At 43.3% G+C, this 16,486-nt stretch overlaps 2 protein-coding genes across 5 annotated transcripts in view; one reads left to right on the forward strand and one right to left on the reverse strand.

The window, feature by feature from the left end:
• polr3a (polymerase (RNA) III (DNA directed) polypeptide A) overlaps positions 1–16,486 on the reverse strand; it is a 380,370-nt gene that overhangs the window by 124,076 nt on the left and 239,808 nt on the right. The gene's annotated exons all lie outside the window — the stretch shown is intronic.
• The window catches only part of adamts14 (ADAM metallopeptidase with thrombospondin type 1 motif, 14), an 89,244-nt gene that overhangs the window by 1,378 nt on the left and 71,380 nt on the right, over positions 1–16,486 (forward strand). The window lies entirely within an intron of this gene.

Consider the following 16,486-nt stretch of genomic DNA (forward strand, 5'->3'; position numbering starts at 1 on the left):
GAACCCGCGTCACGCATTGCAGCCTAGGGTGCCTGGACCGCCACACTGCGGCCCAGGCCGCGTTGGGCTACGTTGACCCCCACTTGGAGCAGTGGTTCTCAAAGTGGGGGTCGAGGAGGAACCCCCCTCCAGGCCCATGCAGGGGTCCTGGAGGGGGTTCAAGGGGGGGGGGGTCCCTTGCGGCAAAATGATTGATAGTTAGGAAACCAAATGGACCCTTACAGATCTGTAACTCTGACAGTGTACAAATGGAACCAAATGGACCCATGTCAGAGCTAAGGGTTAGTCCATGGAACCATTGCATTGGAGAGTGGGTTCAACAGGTAGAAATATAAAAGATTTAAAAGCCTTTCACACTTTGGTACGATGTCAGCTTGAATGTGGGGTCGGTGTTATATTGTTATTATTATTATAGCCGCTGTACAGTTAGACTCTGCATGCATTATTCAGTAAGTCCTGCACAGTAGCCACTTAAAATATTTTCAGTTCTAAGCCGGCCAGCATGCATTCATTCTGCTCTCCTTCTTACCGACACTTATGTAAGACACTCATCTTAAAAAGTTGTAACCTGACCCTCTCTCACATGGATGGGCCCCCACATATTGGCATCGGCTAGTGATGGCTCAGCAAAGCATCACACATTGTACTGTACTACTCTCTCTCTCTCTCTCTCTCTCTCTCTCTCTCTCTCTCTCTCTCTCTCTCTCTCTCTCTAGCTATTGCACGATTGCACTGTGCGGTTGCAGTGGGCCACACATCAGTATAGCTACAACTGGATGCTTGTTGCTTTACAGGCATCTATCTCTAGGATCCTCAAACTCTGCAAAACAAGCAAAGCCTTGCCTGGGGTGGGGGATTCGGGGGGCAAACCCATATGCTCCGTAGAGCAGTGGTTCTCAACCTGTTCAGGCCGTGACCCCCCAAAAGAACCATATTTGAACTGGGTACCCCCCATAATAATCATATTTTTTAACTGGGGACCCACCACCCTGATAAGCACTTGGAATGTAGGAGTTGGAGCTCACAATGCCTCACGTTGCGAGGCATTGTGAGCTTGTAGATCGGCTATTTTCTAAAATGTTGCGTCTTTCTTATACTATTTGACAATGTGGCCAATGTTAGTTTTTATAGTATAGTTTGTTGATTATTTTTGACGCAGTAATGGTCTTTTTCTTGCCTTTTTTCTTTTGGTATTAAAATGCTCTTAAAAGTCCTTAAATTGTCACTTCACTGTCATCTGAAATCATGTGGGAACCACTGTCGTAGAGGACCCATTGCCCCAAAGGCCCTCGCTAACTAACTCTCAGACTTACAGTATTCCCATTATTTCCCTAAATTCCCAACATACATACACTTTGCAGTAAAGGGGACCGATCTCTACAAAGGGCAGGGCCAGTCAATGCACTTGTCCCTGCCATCAATTTCGATGGGTTCATTCATTCCGAGTGGGATTCTTGATAAGTTCATTGTCGAGTAATGACCCTGCTCTGTCAGCTTTGAAAAAGACTAATTAAGAGTGATCAATGCGTCGGTGTTGGTCCGTTTAGGGTCCATTTTGGTTCCATTTATATACATCCTCAAAGTTCAATAAACACTGAGGATTAGTGCATATATTGGGGGGGGGGGGGTCCCAGAGATAAACAACAGTGATGAAATGGGGGTCGGTGGCCTAATGCATATCAAAATGGGGGCAGCAATAACGTTGCAGCCTTTATTGCACTTCCTCACCAAAACAAGTCAAAACAACAGCATTACAACAACACTCCCCAAAAACCAACAAGTAAACAACACAACAAAACAACACAAATCCTGACCAGTTGTAACAGATAGAACATGCATGGAATGGGAATGAAGATAACCCTTCTGACCTTTGTAGGACCTTTTAAGCCATTAAGACCGGGAACGCATCTGTGTCATTTTAAGACTTATTTGGCTGTTAGTAAAATAGCAGATATACAAGCTCATAGCGCTATGAACTTGTAGATCTGCATTTTTTGGGGCTTTTTCTGCCTTTATTGATAGAATACTGTAGACTGACAGGAAATGGGGAGAGAGATGGGGAGTGACTTGCTACAAAGGTCATCGGGTTCGGGATTCAAACCTGTGTCACGGGTTCGGGATTCGAACTCGTGTCAACAAAGTCAGGCTTAGCACAGGCCCGGACCGCTACGCCAGCTGTCCGGGCCTGCATATCTTTGAATATATATATATTTTTAAAGCAAACATTTGTAACTCAAATCTTTGCTTGTGGGGGTTCCTGGAACAAAATATTTTACAAATGTTCACTTTAAGAAATATATATTCAAAGATTTGCACTTTTCAAAAAATAGCAGATCTACAAGCTCATGATCTTGTATATATGCTATTTTTGAACAGCCCAAAGAAATCTAAAATGACAGAGATGCGTTCCCTGATTAAATGGGTTGATTCCTCTCCCAAATAAAGAGTGAACATGCTTGTCCCAGACAGTTGTAAGTCACAGTTCAACTGCAAAAATCACAGTTTGTGTGGCAGCAGCATAACTAGTGAGTTTGTTACTCTACTCTCCTTTCACACTCTTTCACAAATCACACATTAGGACTCGCCCATACAACATTGTCATCATTTCTGAGTAGGGCTGCAACTATTGATTATTTATTCAGTGATTATTCTATCAAGTACTTTTTTGATTAACTGAATAATCAAGAAGTGTTAAAAAAAAAAATATATATATATATATATATATATATTTGTAAGAATTTAATCTATCAACGGATCGATTACCCATTTAAGCCCTCATTTATACTCGATTGCACAATGGTTTCGTGCAAGAACAGCGAAAGTAGCCGATCTACAAGCTCACAATGCAGCGTGCAATGAGATGCGTTGTTATGAGCTTAAGCAGGAGGGTGGCTGTTTTCACTGTTTTTGACTTTTAGCATTTTTTGAAACTTTTCGCATAATGACCAATGACCAATGGCCAAAATAGGGAGCGACTATTAATGGTCAATTTATTGATTCCATTTCTGTAATCTGTGAAATGGATTAGCTCGATTAACTGTTGCACCGTGTTTGTGAACTCAATGATCTCGCCGACAGCCTCTTGCTTTTGTGTGCCTGTCCCTGTGTGTGTGTGTGTGTGTGTGTGTGTGTGTGTGTGTGTGTGTGTGTGTGTGTGTGTGTGTGTGTGTGTGTGTGTGTGTGTGTGTGTGTGTGTGTGTGTGTGTGTGTGTGTGTGTGTGTGTGTGTGTGTGTGTGTGTGTGTGTGTGTGTGTGTGCGTGTGTAGCGTAGGACAGTCGAGCTCTTTGTACCACTGTGTTTACAACAGAGAGAAACAACAGCGTTGCCCTCAACGCCTGCATTGTTTGCCACGCCAAATCTGGGAGATGTGTTTTAGAAGCACATGGCCGTAACCTTAAGTCTCCTCATGTGACCTGACCTCAAACAAACACCCACCACCACCACCACCAGTGATGGCAGAAGTACTCACATTCTCTTATTTAAGTAAAAGTATCCAATACCACAATGTACTGTAGACAATACTCTGTTACTCTGTAAAAAGTCTGGTATTCAAAATTACACTTGAGTAAAAGTGCAAAAGTGTTGGCATCAAAATGTACTTAAAGTACCAAAAGTAAAAGTACTCATTGTGCAGAATGTCCCATTTAAAGTTTTCAAGTGTATAAGAATCTTTTGAAAATAGCAGACCTACAAGCTCACAATGCGTACTAATGTACTTAGTTACTTGCCTCCACCACCGGGGCTGACAACAAAACTGCAACCTAAGTTGAACCTGGTATCAGACGGTGGCATCGGTTTGTGTCTGAAGTAATAAAGAGAAGAGTGCTATAGGACAATGCTTTTGTTGTCTTCTCCAATCACAAAGTCATTTCCTGAAAGGCTGGAGTGTATCCCCCCTTGAAATCCAATCCCAATACAAAAAAAATCATGTATTCACCTGCGAACAGCGATATCAAACAATATCAAATATTTCCATGCACCCTCTGTTTGGTCTGAGGGCAGAAAGGGGAACTGTTGCCATTACTTGTTTTGGTAACACATTGATACCCTAAAGCAGTGGTTCCCACAAGGGGGGGAAGGGGGCGTCCTGGGACCATCAGGGGTCCTTGAGGGCGTTCCAAATTGACCCTTACAGGTCTGTAAACTCTACCTGGCAGTTATGGGTGTCCTTGAAATGACAAAAAAAAAGTTTGAGATCCACTGCCCTAAAGGGTCAGGAATGTCTGACTCTAGTTCTCTTTTCTAGAATGTCTGAACCACTCTCGACAGTAAACCAATCACGACCAGTGGCGTCCCCAGGAATTACATTTAGGGCAGGTGAGATTATTTTTGCACCCCCCCGACTCTATTACCCCCAAAAAAGGAATTTCAACTCAATCGAAAACCGGCGAAAGTGGCCGTTTTCAAGATGTTTTGGCCATTATCTCTGGAACGGAAGGTCCAATCTGCTCAGTTCAAAGCTTGTTGGATGCGTGACTTTGAGGACATTAAGCACGCGATGACACATTTTCGGGTTATTTGGGTTTTCTAGGGGAGGCGAGATCTTAGTTGGGCAGGCGACCCGCCTGTCCTGCCTCTACAGTGGGTACGCCACTGATCACGACTCCTCGTTTGTTCTGTAACCTAATTTGCATGATGGGAGAGAAAGGAAACAAAAGCCATATTGACGATGAAGACGTGAGATTGATGACCGGTTGCAAAACTGCAACTCCAGTCACAACGTGCTGTTCTGAGCCAACAGTCGCTTGTTTCATGTTTCTTGTCGAGGGCCAAGCAAACACAACGCCGCTGACTGTACAAAGTGTAGCGTCATGGAGAGAGAGAGAGGGAGAGAGAGAGAGAGAGGGAGGATGCAGCCGAGTGATGAATATTGTTGAGCCAATGCTGGGCCACCAACACTTTGGAGATGTTCAAGTGGGCCCTGATCCAGAAAGGGTTGGGAACAGAGTTGCCTTTGGGCTTGTTTCCTAAATGTTGTTTAAACCAGTGGTTAACAAACAGTTTCATGTCAAGGACCCCCCATGTATTTGTCCGCGGAGCCCCCATCTGAAAATGTTTTGGCCCCTGGCACAAAATGTGTGTTGTTAAAAAATATATGATGTACTGTACAAGTGTGTTGTGAGCTTGTAGATTGCTGTGTGTGTGTGTGTGTGTGTGTGTGTGTGTGTGTGTGTGTGTGTGTGTGTGTGTGTGTGTGTGTGTGTGTGTGTGTGTGTGTGTGTGTGTGTGTGTGTGTGTGTGTGTGTGTGTGTGTGTGTGTGTGTGTGTGTGTGTGTGTGTGTGTGTGTGTGTGTGTGTGTGTGTGTGTGCGCGCGCGCGCGCGCGTGAGTGCGCGCTAATGTGGGCTATAGTTTATTCGGGATTGTCAGACCTCGCTGTTTGTTTCTCTCTCACATGCTGGCAGCACTGGTTAGGAACCACTGCAGTGCAGTATGTGGCCATTACTGAACAGACAATATGATCTGTTCACGTTTGGAGATAAGACTCAGGTTGGCTACCCTGTTGGTGCACGTGTCATCTGCAAGCCTGCAAGCAGTAAAAGTGCTCTGATCTTTTTTGTTCAAGTAAAAGTAGCAGTACCACAATGTAGAAATACTCTATTACAGGTAATTGACTTGTAACAGAAAAGTACAAAATTGTTGGCATCAAAATATACTTGAAGTGCCAAACTAAAAGTAAAACAAAGGTTTTTCGAAAATAGCCGATCTACAATATCACTTTGCAGTGTGACGCATTATGTAGTTCGGCTACGTTCGAAAAGACAAAGTATACAATATGGCTTATTTGGTTAATGTGTGGCTGCCAGGGGTCTTTGGGGGGTACCAGGGGGTCCCCAGCAAAACTAGTTAATATGGCGTCACAATCATTTTTACCACTTTAACCATATTCTATACGTTGGCTATTAAAAAATAGCAGATCTACAGCTCATAGTGCATTACTTCGTGCCGCACTACGAGCTTGTAGATCTGCTATTTTTGAAAAATCCTGGCACAACATTTTGTTTAGAGACAGGGTGTCCGCAGCAAAAAAAAACCCATCATTTTGGGGGTCCTTGACTTGAAAAGGTTTGAGAACCAGTGGTACAGCATAAAGGAGTGAAAAGAATGGACAAAAGTACCTAAAAATGACAGTTACTTTCCGGCACTGCCAGACATGTCCGGCCCATGTACAGTACGTCAAACACAAGAACATCACTGTCGTTGTGAACACTGATGTTCTTGTGTTTGACGTACATGGGCCAGACATGTCGATCAAACAGACCAGGTGGGTCTGGGACCGTGTAGTTTAGGGTTAGGGGCAGGCATGTCTCCTCCTGTGGCACTAAGTTGCAAAAAGTGCATTGTTCCTTTCTTTCTTTCAACTCACAGCTCATGGTTTGACGGTGCTATAGGACACAGCTAGGGGGGGAAAATGGGGGTATCTCTTTTCAAGGACAAGAATCACGACTCCCCCCCCCTCCCCTAAAGAATATGGACCATGTGTTGCCTTGGGCCGGGGCCAACGTAAACACAGACGTGTCCGCGCTTGCAGGGTTTTTTCTTTTTTTTTCTTTCAGAGGAGCATTTTGAAGGCGCGTAGACCGTAGGGCAGAGCAGAGCAGACAGCCTCCCAGGCTAATTATTTAGTCTGAGAGATGTTGCGCCTGATGTGTGTGTGTGTGTGTGTGTGTGTGTGTGTGTGTGTGTGTGTGTGTGTGTGTGTGTGTGTGTGTGTGTGTGTGTGTGTGTGTGTGTGTGTGTGTGTGTGTGTGTGTGTGTGTGTGTGTGTGTGTGTGTGTGTGTGTGTGTCTGTGATGTGTGTGAGCGACAGGGCTGAGAGATCAGGGCTCTGATGTGTGTGTGTGTGTGTGTGTGTGTGTGTGTGTGTGTGTGTGTGTGTGTGTGTGTGTGTGTGTGTGTGTGTGTGTGTGTGTGTGTGTGTGTGTGAGCGACAGGGCTGAGAGATCAGGGCTCTGATGTGTTGTGTGCTTGATGTGATGAAGGTAGAGTGCAGGAGACGACTGATGATCTCTTGATGAAAGCAGGGCACACCGGCACAGATTGAAAAGCATCGCTCACGTGCAGAGAGGAACATCCGATGCGGGGAAACACTTGACAAGCTTAAAGCCTGAGTTTTATACTTGGTTTGTGAGCGGTGTTGTGTCACGCACCGAAAATAGTAGTTCATTTAGATACTTCAGCTCAGGATTAAACATGACCATTTATTAACCATTTACCATGTATTGCATTGCGGTGTGACTCTGCTCATGTGATATTACAGATCCCTGCGCAAGCATGACACAGAATCTGATATCACCAGAGCAGAGCATAAAATACAGTTTTACATAAACATAACATTGAACCTTCAATCCATATAACCACAGTACAATCCACAGAATCATATTAAAGGGATATTTTACTTAAAAAAAAAAAAAGAGGGGTCATTTTATCATCTACTCAGGGTTTTGTGAGCCCCCCAGACAGTTTTTAAGTTGCTCGATCCAGTATTTAGATATTTGATATTCATTTTATCAGACACGCCCCCTGAATGAAAAAAGTTATGGAAAAAACGTATTAGGAGGGCAGTATGAGTCACCAGAACCAAGGACGGGTGTTTTTGATGAATCTATCATGGTTAAAATGGAGTTTGAAGTTACAATGGGTTTGCATAGGAAGGGGGCGTGTCTGATAAAATAAATATCAAATATCTAAATACTGAATCAAGCAACTTAAAAACTGTCTGGGGTGTTCACAAAAGCCTGAGTAGACGATTAAATGACCCACATTTCTTTTTGAAAGTGAAATATCCCTTTAACTAAATGCCACAGGGAGGAGGCCGGGAGGTGGAGGGAATTTGAAAACCAACAGCTGTACAACCAGCTGAGACAGTGAAGCACGTACAGTAGAATGAGAGAACAGAGAGGCTGCTTAAATGAACCGCCAGAGAGGCACTGTGGGAAGCTTTCTCTGCCATACGGATGCTGGTGTTTAAGTGGTTAAGATGCACCGTATCTTTGGCAGTACATCTGCCGTGTCTCCGTGCTCCCTCACGTCGTGTTGCATTTAGACCTTCCTGAATTTGCGATCGATGCACAAAGAATTGATGGCATTTGTCTGAAACCACAAATGGGGTTTAAGTGGTTAAAGGAATAGTCCGGTAGAAGTCCGGTAGAAGACACAAAGAGTCTCCGTTGTATCTCCTACCGGAACCGCTGCCTACCGGTCCGCTGGTCATCAACTTATTGGCTTAGAAATGCGACAAAAAAATAAAAATATCCATGAATTCAAGTCTCCATGGGGTGACTAATCGATAGAAATAAAGTCATTTTGGGGCTGAACTATCCCTTAATTTATATTTTTTATACTTCATCGTACATCCGTGTCACTTCCCCGAAATAGTCGATCTACAAGCTCACAATGCGTTGCTCGTTGTGAGCTTGTTATAGTTTCTCAAGCCAGGACTGCTATTCCACAATCTAACAGTAGCCTATACTTGAGTAAACGTACTTAGTTACTTTTTCCACCGGTGTTGTGCAGTGTTGCTGGCTGTGAGTGTGGACTCTGCCATGCTGTGCAGCGGCATGTCATAAGCTTTATTCCCACAGAGAGAGAGAGAGAGAGAGAGACATCCTCTCTCTCATACAGGGTGGTATTATGACATCAGCGCGGCCGGTAACAGATTACGTTAGCTTGGTGCCCTGCCATGGCGCCCAGAGGGGCAATACTGCCTCATCCCTGGCATCCAGAGCAGAGCACATGTCATCATGCCAGATAGGACATGATGCCACATGCTGCAGGAATACACTGTCTACACTTAACCCATTCATTCAATCCCCGGGGGAACGGATCTCTTGACTGTCATTTTTAAGATTTCTTTGGGCTATTAAAAAATAGCAGATATACAAGTTCATAGCACAAGCCTGTATATCTGCTATTTTTTGAATTGCGAAAAAAATCTAACAATAAACCGGATGGCCTTTTGTATATCTCTGTCTCTGTCAGGGTGGAAACGTCTTTATGTCCAAAACTGTTTACTTTTCAGGATTCAAAATCCAAAAAGTAGCAGATCTACAAGCTCATTTGCTACTTTTGATGCTGTTGTGTCTGTGACGCTGTAGTATGATCAAGTAGGTTGTTAATTTATGGAAAAGAAAACCACAAAAAGTTAGAATATGGAGATAAGAGGTTTCTGTCCCGACATTGATGATATAGATTTGGCCTCGCGCCAGTAACTTCCAGCTTACCAAGTCACTATCTAGAGCAGTGGTTCTCAAACTTTTTCATGTCAAGGACCCCCATATTGACACTTATTAGCCCGCGGACCCCCATTTGAAAATATAAGCCAGGGACCCCCATAAGAGAAGATTTTTACAGCTCTCTAGCAGTGATTCTCAACCATTTTAACTTCAAAGGACCCCCACTTTGACATCCACTAGGCTACGGACCCCCATTTAATGGCATTTATATCTCTGGGACCCCAATTCATATTGTAAAATCAATGTTAATTTAACTCTGAGAGTGTACAAATTTGGTTCCATTTGTACACTCTCAGAGTTACAGACCCATAAGGGTCCATTTGGTTCCTATAAATCATTTAGCTGGGGACCCCCTGGTATCCCCTCAAGTACCCCTGGGGGTCCCCGGACCCCACTTTGAGAACCAAGGATCTAGAGGGTTTAATTTGTTTGAATTTGTTTGTTTGTTTTAATTTGTTTGAGTGGTCTATTTGGTTTAATTTGTACACTCTCGGACTTATGGGGATCCTTGAAATTAAAAAGAGAGAGAGAGAGAGAGAGAGAGAGAGAGAGAGAGAGAGAGAGAGAGAGTGCAGACTGAGTGACTTTCTTGAAGGCAACCCAGGCGGTTGTGATTGAGCGGCAGGTCGGGTCACCACGGTGGAACGTGAGTGAATGGAAGGGTTTGTAAACCGGTGCTTACAACAGTGACAGCTGTGTGTCTATAATAGACGCACTGACCACTGGAGTATTGTTGTGGAGCCATGAGTGATGGCTATGATTAACACACACCGGGGCCCTGCCTTTAAGTAAAAGTATCAACGCCTATTGTAGAAATAGTCTGTTACAAATACAAGTTCAGTATTCAAAACTGACTTGAGTAAAAGTACAAAAGTACCGGCATCAAAATATACTTGCAATATTTGCCTCTGACATGTAGTGGAGTAGTTCTAAGTAAAATATGATTGAAAATGGGGAATACTCAAAATTGTACTTAAGTAGAGTACTGGAGTAAATGTATTTAGTTACTATATCCGCCACTGCTCATGTGTTGGGAATTAGCACAGATGACGGCCCCCGATTGGATTACATGTGTGATGATGGAAACACGAGCGACTTGGATAACTTGCACTCGGAAGAGGAGCTGCTATTTCTGTGTCCCATCAGGTTAAATGGAGAGAGATCCACCTAGCAACAAGAGGCAGGGTGGGGGGGGGATCTCAGTGGTGGAAAAAGTATGCACAGTCTTTTACTTAAGTATAAAAGTATCAATTCCACAATGTAGAAATACTCCGTTTCAAGTAAAAGTCTGGTATTCAAAATTGACTTGTGTAAAAGAAAAAGTACAAAAGCATTGGCATCAAAATATACTTAAAAGTAGCAAAAGTAGAAGTACTCATCACACAGAAAGTTCTTTAAGAAAAACAACTTTTGAAAATAACAGATCTACAAGCTCACAGCGTGACGCGTTGTGAGCTTGTAGATCTGCTATTTTCAAATATCCAACATATAGAGTGGTTGGATTAATGCATGTTTTATAATAATAATCAAAATCTACAAAGTAACTAGTAACTAAAGTCTTCAAATAATTGCAGTGGAGTAAAAAAAAGTTCAGTATTTGCCTCTAAGATAGTGGAGTAGAAGTGGAGTAGAAGTAAAAGTATTGACATTTGGAAACACTCCAGTAAAGTAAAAAAAATACCTCAAAATCGTGCTCAAGTATAGTACTCGAGTACATGTACTTAGTTACTTTACACCACTGGTTGGGGGATCAAACTCCCCTTTGGCTTGCGGCGGGCCCGGCGGCCGAGTTTGGAAAACTAGTTTTCCGTCTATCGGGAGAGAGAGATGGAAAATTCTTTGCTCAAATTGCTTTATCCGTGAATGTTTGCAGGAATATACTGTAAAAAGGGGGCTGGGGTTCTGTCTTGTGTTCCAGTGCAGTATTAAAGCCAAGTATTGTTGTGTGTCGTGTGTGGAGGTTATTGGGACCAAAAGTACTCAACCAACCCAGTACTTGAGTCAAAGTATAGATACTCCCCCCCTGTCAAATATTAAAGGAGTAGTTCACCCAAAAAATGTCTTATTTTCTATCAATTACACACCCGATGAAGCCTTGAATTCATGGAGATTTTTTTTGTTTTGTTGCATTCTGCTATTTTTTGAATAGCCTACAAATGACACAGATGCGTTCCCTGGTCTTAATGGGTTAAGCATGTCATCACAGTCACATACAGTAGGTGACCAGTGACTTTGACCAGTTTCACTTTCAAAACCTTTGCATCATGCATGTCACACAAACAGAATGCGGCACACAACACCAATGGTTTTAACAATGTGGATTGTGGAAGTTAAATGGTGGATTTGTGGATAGGACTTTATTATGAAAAAACGTGTTATATCAACAAAACGCATCGCATTCTGTTGTTGTGACATGCATGATGCAAAGGTTTTGAAAGTGAAATTGGTCAAAGGCACTGGCCACCTACTGTAACAGTACACATCATTGATGTGATTTGCTGTTGTGAAGTGCAGTATCTACTGTATGTCAAAACATCTCATACTGTGTATACGCGTGCGCGTGCGCGCGCACACACACACACACACACACACACACACACACACACACACACACACACACACACACACACACACACACACACACACACACACACACACACACACACACACACACACACACACTACAGTACATATACATGTCAGCAGATATGCGTGACAAATTCATTTACCCGGGCAATCTATAATTATGATCTTAATAGAATGGAATTATCCATGCTAGACATGCATTCTGTTATGATGACAGCTCAGTCAGCTCCTCCTCTGTGAAACTGTATTGAAGCGGTCCACACTTTTTCAACCAATTGCAGCACAGTGGTGTAAAGTAACTAAGTACATTTACCCAAGTACTGTACTTAAGTACAATTTTGAGGTACTTTTACTTTACTGGAGTATTTCCAATTGTCTACACTTTTACTTCTACTCCACTACATCTCAGAGGTAAATAGTGTGCTTTTACTCCACTACAATTATTTGAAAACTTTAGTTACTTTGCAGATATAAATGATTACATTATAAAACATACATTAACCACTTTAGTTACTTTGCAGATATAAATGATTACATTATAAAACATACATTAACCACTTTAGTTACTTTGCAGATATAAATGATTACATTATAAAACATACATTAACCACTTTAGCCCTATTTTATATTTAGGCTATGTGAAAATAGCAGATCTACAAGCTCACAACGCGTCGCATCGCGACGCGTTGTGAGCTTGTAGATCTGCTATTTTCAAACATAGTACTTTTACTTTTCATCTTCAAACTTTTTCATGCCAAGGACCCCTAAATTGATTTTGACATTTGGTCGCGGACCCCCATCTGAAGATGTTTTGTGCCAGGGACCCCCAGAAGAAAAATCTACCAAATTCTTCAAACACTTTCACGGTTTTTCGAAAATGTTCACTTGTGCTGCGAACTTGTATATCTGCTATTTTTGAATAGCATACAATATGGATAAAGGGGTGAAAATGGATTAACACTATTTGCTGGGGAACCCCCTGGAACCCCTTCAAGGACCACTGGTGGTCCCTGGACCACTGGTTGAGAACTACTGCTCTATAGCAATGCTTACTATACCGTCTCTGTCGGGTGGAAACCTCATTATGTCCAATATTGTAGGGCAGGGTCCTTCAACAGGGGGTCCGTGACCCCTAGGGGGTCCTCCGAGTTACTATAGGGGGGCCGCCAAATCTCTCAATGATGGGATTGTTTTTTTTCACATTAACCACTGAACCCTAGAATCCTATATTCTGAGGGGAACATTAGCCGAAAATAGCAGATCTACAAGATCACAACGCCTCGCAGCGCGAGGCGTTGTGAGCTTGTAGATTGGCTATTTTCGGCCAAGAGGTTTGGTGAAGGGGGGTTAAAAAAGAGCAGACCAAGTACACATTTTCTAAGTATTGAGGGTTTAAGTGGTTAACTGTCTAAAAATACACATTAACATGAATCCAACACTACGCTATACACGTCTATGAAGCTATCTGAAATCTCTGAAAAAGAAGTGAGGGTCCCTGCTTCATCTCTCTTTCTGCTAAGGGGTCCTTGGCCTGAAAACGTTGAAGACCCCTGTTGTAGGGCATTGATTTAGGTAAAAAAACACAACAAGTTAGACTATGGAGATAAGAGGTTTCTACTCCTGACAGGAACGATGTGTAACTTGCAGCACCTTTAACCTTGAAAGTGTAAAAACGTCTCTCATGGAAGGGCTGACTCCATGGTACATCATATCTCCAGTGTTCCCAAAATAGAGCTTGTGTTTGCGTTGTGTTTGGTTGTCTGTGTGCCTAGTAGTAGGCCTCTGGTTCTCAAAGAGGGGTCCGGGGACCCCCCAGGGGGTCCTTTGGGGGTGGTTCCAGGGGGGTCCCCCAGCAAAAGTAGTTATAGCATCACATTTTAACCACTTTATCCATTCAAAAAGATCAAAAAGATCAAAAAGATCAAAAAGATCTACAAGATCTACAAGCTCGCAACGCGCCACTTTGTGGTGCGCTGCGAGCTTGTAGATCTGCTATTTTTGAGCATTTTTGGAAAAAAAAAGTTTTTAACACAAATCTTCTCTTCTGGAGGTCCCTGTCTCAAAACATTTTCACGTGGCGGACAAATATATATATCAATTTGGTCCTTGACAGGGATGCATTGGTCATGGGACGCGGTAACACGCCGTGCAACCCCTTTTTTTTTGCAGGAGCACGCACACGCATCGATTTAAAACAACCCTTAATTCACACCTCAACAAGGTTTACAAACAGGGTTGCCAGATCTGCTTATTATAATTTCCCTGCAAGATTTTATTTGAAAATAGCCGATCTACAAGCTCACAACGCGTCGCATCGCGACGTGTTGTGAGCTTGTAGATCTGCTATTTTCAAATAGCTGATGTACATGTTAAAGTACTCATCTGGCCCCATAGTCGCTTCTTTTGGGCTGGATTTCCTAGACCCGGTTGCTTGTTTCTCTCACAGAATCTGGCAACGCTGTTTACAAAGGCTCCCGACTGTCGGGTGTCACACCAGCATGAATTAACATAGGAATCAGCCTAGATACATATTAACCCATTAATACCTGGAACGCATCTGTGTCACTTTCGATTTCTTTGGCTATTCAAAAATAGCAGATATACAAGCTCATAGCGCGGCACCGAGTGCCGCGCTATATTAAAAATCTTGAAAAATTATTTTTCATATTTTTTTCAAAAAACTGTTTGGATTTAGATTTTTTTTAAGAATCGCCTCAGGTCTTAATGGGTTAATTGTCCATTGTGTGACCTGTAGTGTACAGTAGGTGTTAAGTCGTGACGTGCGCGTGACGTCATTAAAATAGTCCCACCACTAACGAAATCACCGATACAACACTGTTCCTTGACATGAAAAAGCTTGAGAACCACTGCAGTATAGGCTACAAAAGCAGAAGAGGCTCTATCTTTCTGTGTGTGTGTGTGTGTGTGTGTGTGTGTGTGTGTGTGTGTGTGTGTGTGTGTGTGTGTGTGTGTGTGTGTGTGTGTGTGCGTGCGTGCGTGCGTGCGTGCGTGCGTGCGTGCGTGCGTGCGTGCGTGCGTGCGTGCGTGCGTGCGTGCGTGTGTGTGTGTCCGTGCGCGTGCGTGTGTGATCAGTGTGTGTGTGTGTGTGCACTTTTTAACCTAAAATATACAAAGGAATGTTGCTTCTGGGAATTGAATCGGTGTGACTTCATAAACTGCGTGACCTCCAGCGACAGCTGGGCTCAGGAACGAAAGGCTTGAGATCTCGGAGTTCGAGAAAGAAAGAAAGAAAGAAAAAAGAAAAAGAAGGAGGGGGGGATTAACTTCTCTCTCTCCTTTATGGATCAACACAAAGTGCACGCCTGGAACTGAAATTATACGTTTCAAAACAATCGTCCCACAAATTGCAGGTTAAGCTTCTTGGAATGACAGTAAAGACATTGATTTCCCTCTCTGCACATTGTAGTGCAGGCATCCGTAGCCTGTGGGCTCTTCTTCCATTTTTAGATTGTACTGTTGTACTGACTGTGTGTGTGTGTGTGTGTGTGTGTGTGTGTGTGTGTGTGTGTGTGTGTGTGTGTGTGTGTGTGTGTGTGTGTGTGTGTGTGTGTGTGTGTGTGTGTGTGTGTGTGTACCCAACCTGGGCAAGTAATAATTGGCAAACAATGAAATCATGAAAACAAATGCTTTTTCCCCTTTTCTTTAAAACCTTGACATATTTGTATTCAAAGAGATACCAATAAATAAGAAGTATATGCTATGTACACAGAACCACTTAAAGGGATAGTTCACCCAAAACATAGCTTTTTTTTAATCGATTAGTCACCCCATGGAGCCAATCATTTGATGACCAGCGGACCCGTAGGCAGCGGTTCCGTTAGGAGACGCAAAGGAGACTCTTTGTGTCTCCTGCCGGAAGCGCTGCCGGTCATACATCTTTTTGGCTTGAATTCAAGTCTCCAAGGGGTGAATAATCGATAGAAAAAAAGTCATTTTGGGGGTGAACTATCCCTTTAACGTGGCAGCCATTGATGGGGTGGTCTTTGACAACGAAAAACTGATTTCCAAAAGGGGCAAAAAAAGTGATTTATTTTGGGGCACCTCTGTTCATTAACGGCTTGTCAGAGTGTGGATGATGCACTGACCAAGTAAAGAGACCCTGCTGCCAGCTCAGCTCAGCCCAGCCAAAACGACAGGCCTCTGAATTACATAAATATCCACCTTCAAAGTTGCTTTTACCGGCGTGTGGAATGTAGTGTATGGGTGAGCTCTGGAGGTTAGATATATTTGCCTTTTTTGTAAGAGGTCAGTAACTGCCGGAAAGACTCATGCCTCACAGTCCTGAGGCAAGAAGATATTTTTTAACCCTTTCAATCCGGGGACGCATCGTATGTATGTATGGGTGCAGAGGGGTGAGTTTCAGGTGAGGCCCAGTCAGTCAGTCTATACCACATGTTTACATCTGTTTCCTCTGTATGGCTCTCTCCCTCCCAGATGTTGGTCTGGTGCCGCGGTGTACCCTAGACACTCTTCCCCCAGACAGATGTTTTTTGGTCCCGTAGCCTCGGTGTAGACCATAGACCATTGGTTTTCAAAGTGGGGTCCGGTGCCCCTCCAAGGGGTCCTTGGAGGGGTTCCAGGGGGTCCCCCAGCAAAAGTAGTTAATATAGCATCACAATCATTTTAACCACTTTATCCATTTA

This window comes from Gymnoscopelus microlampas (genome assembly GCF_963454915.1).
Source record: "Gymnoscopelus microlampas genome assembly, chromosome: 14".
NCBI lineage: Eukaryota > Metazoa > Chordata > Actinopteri > Myctophiformes > Myctophidae > Gymnoscopelus > Gymnoscopelus microlampas.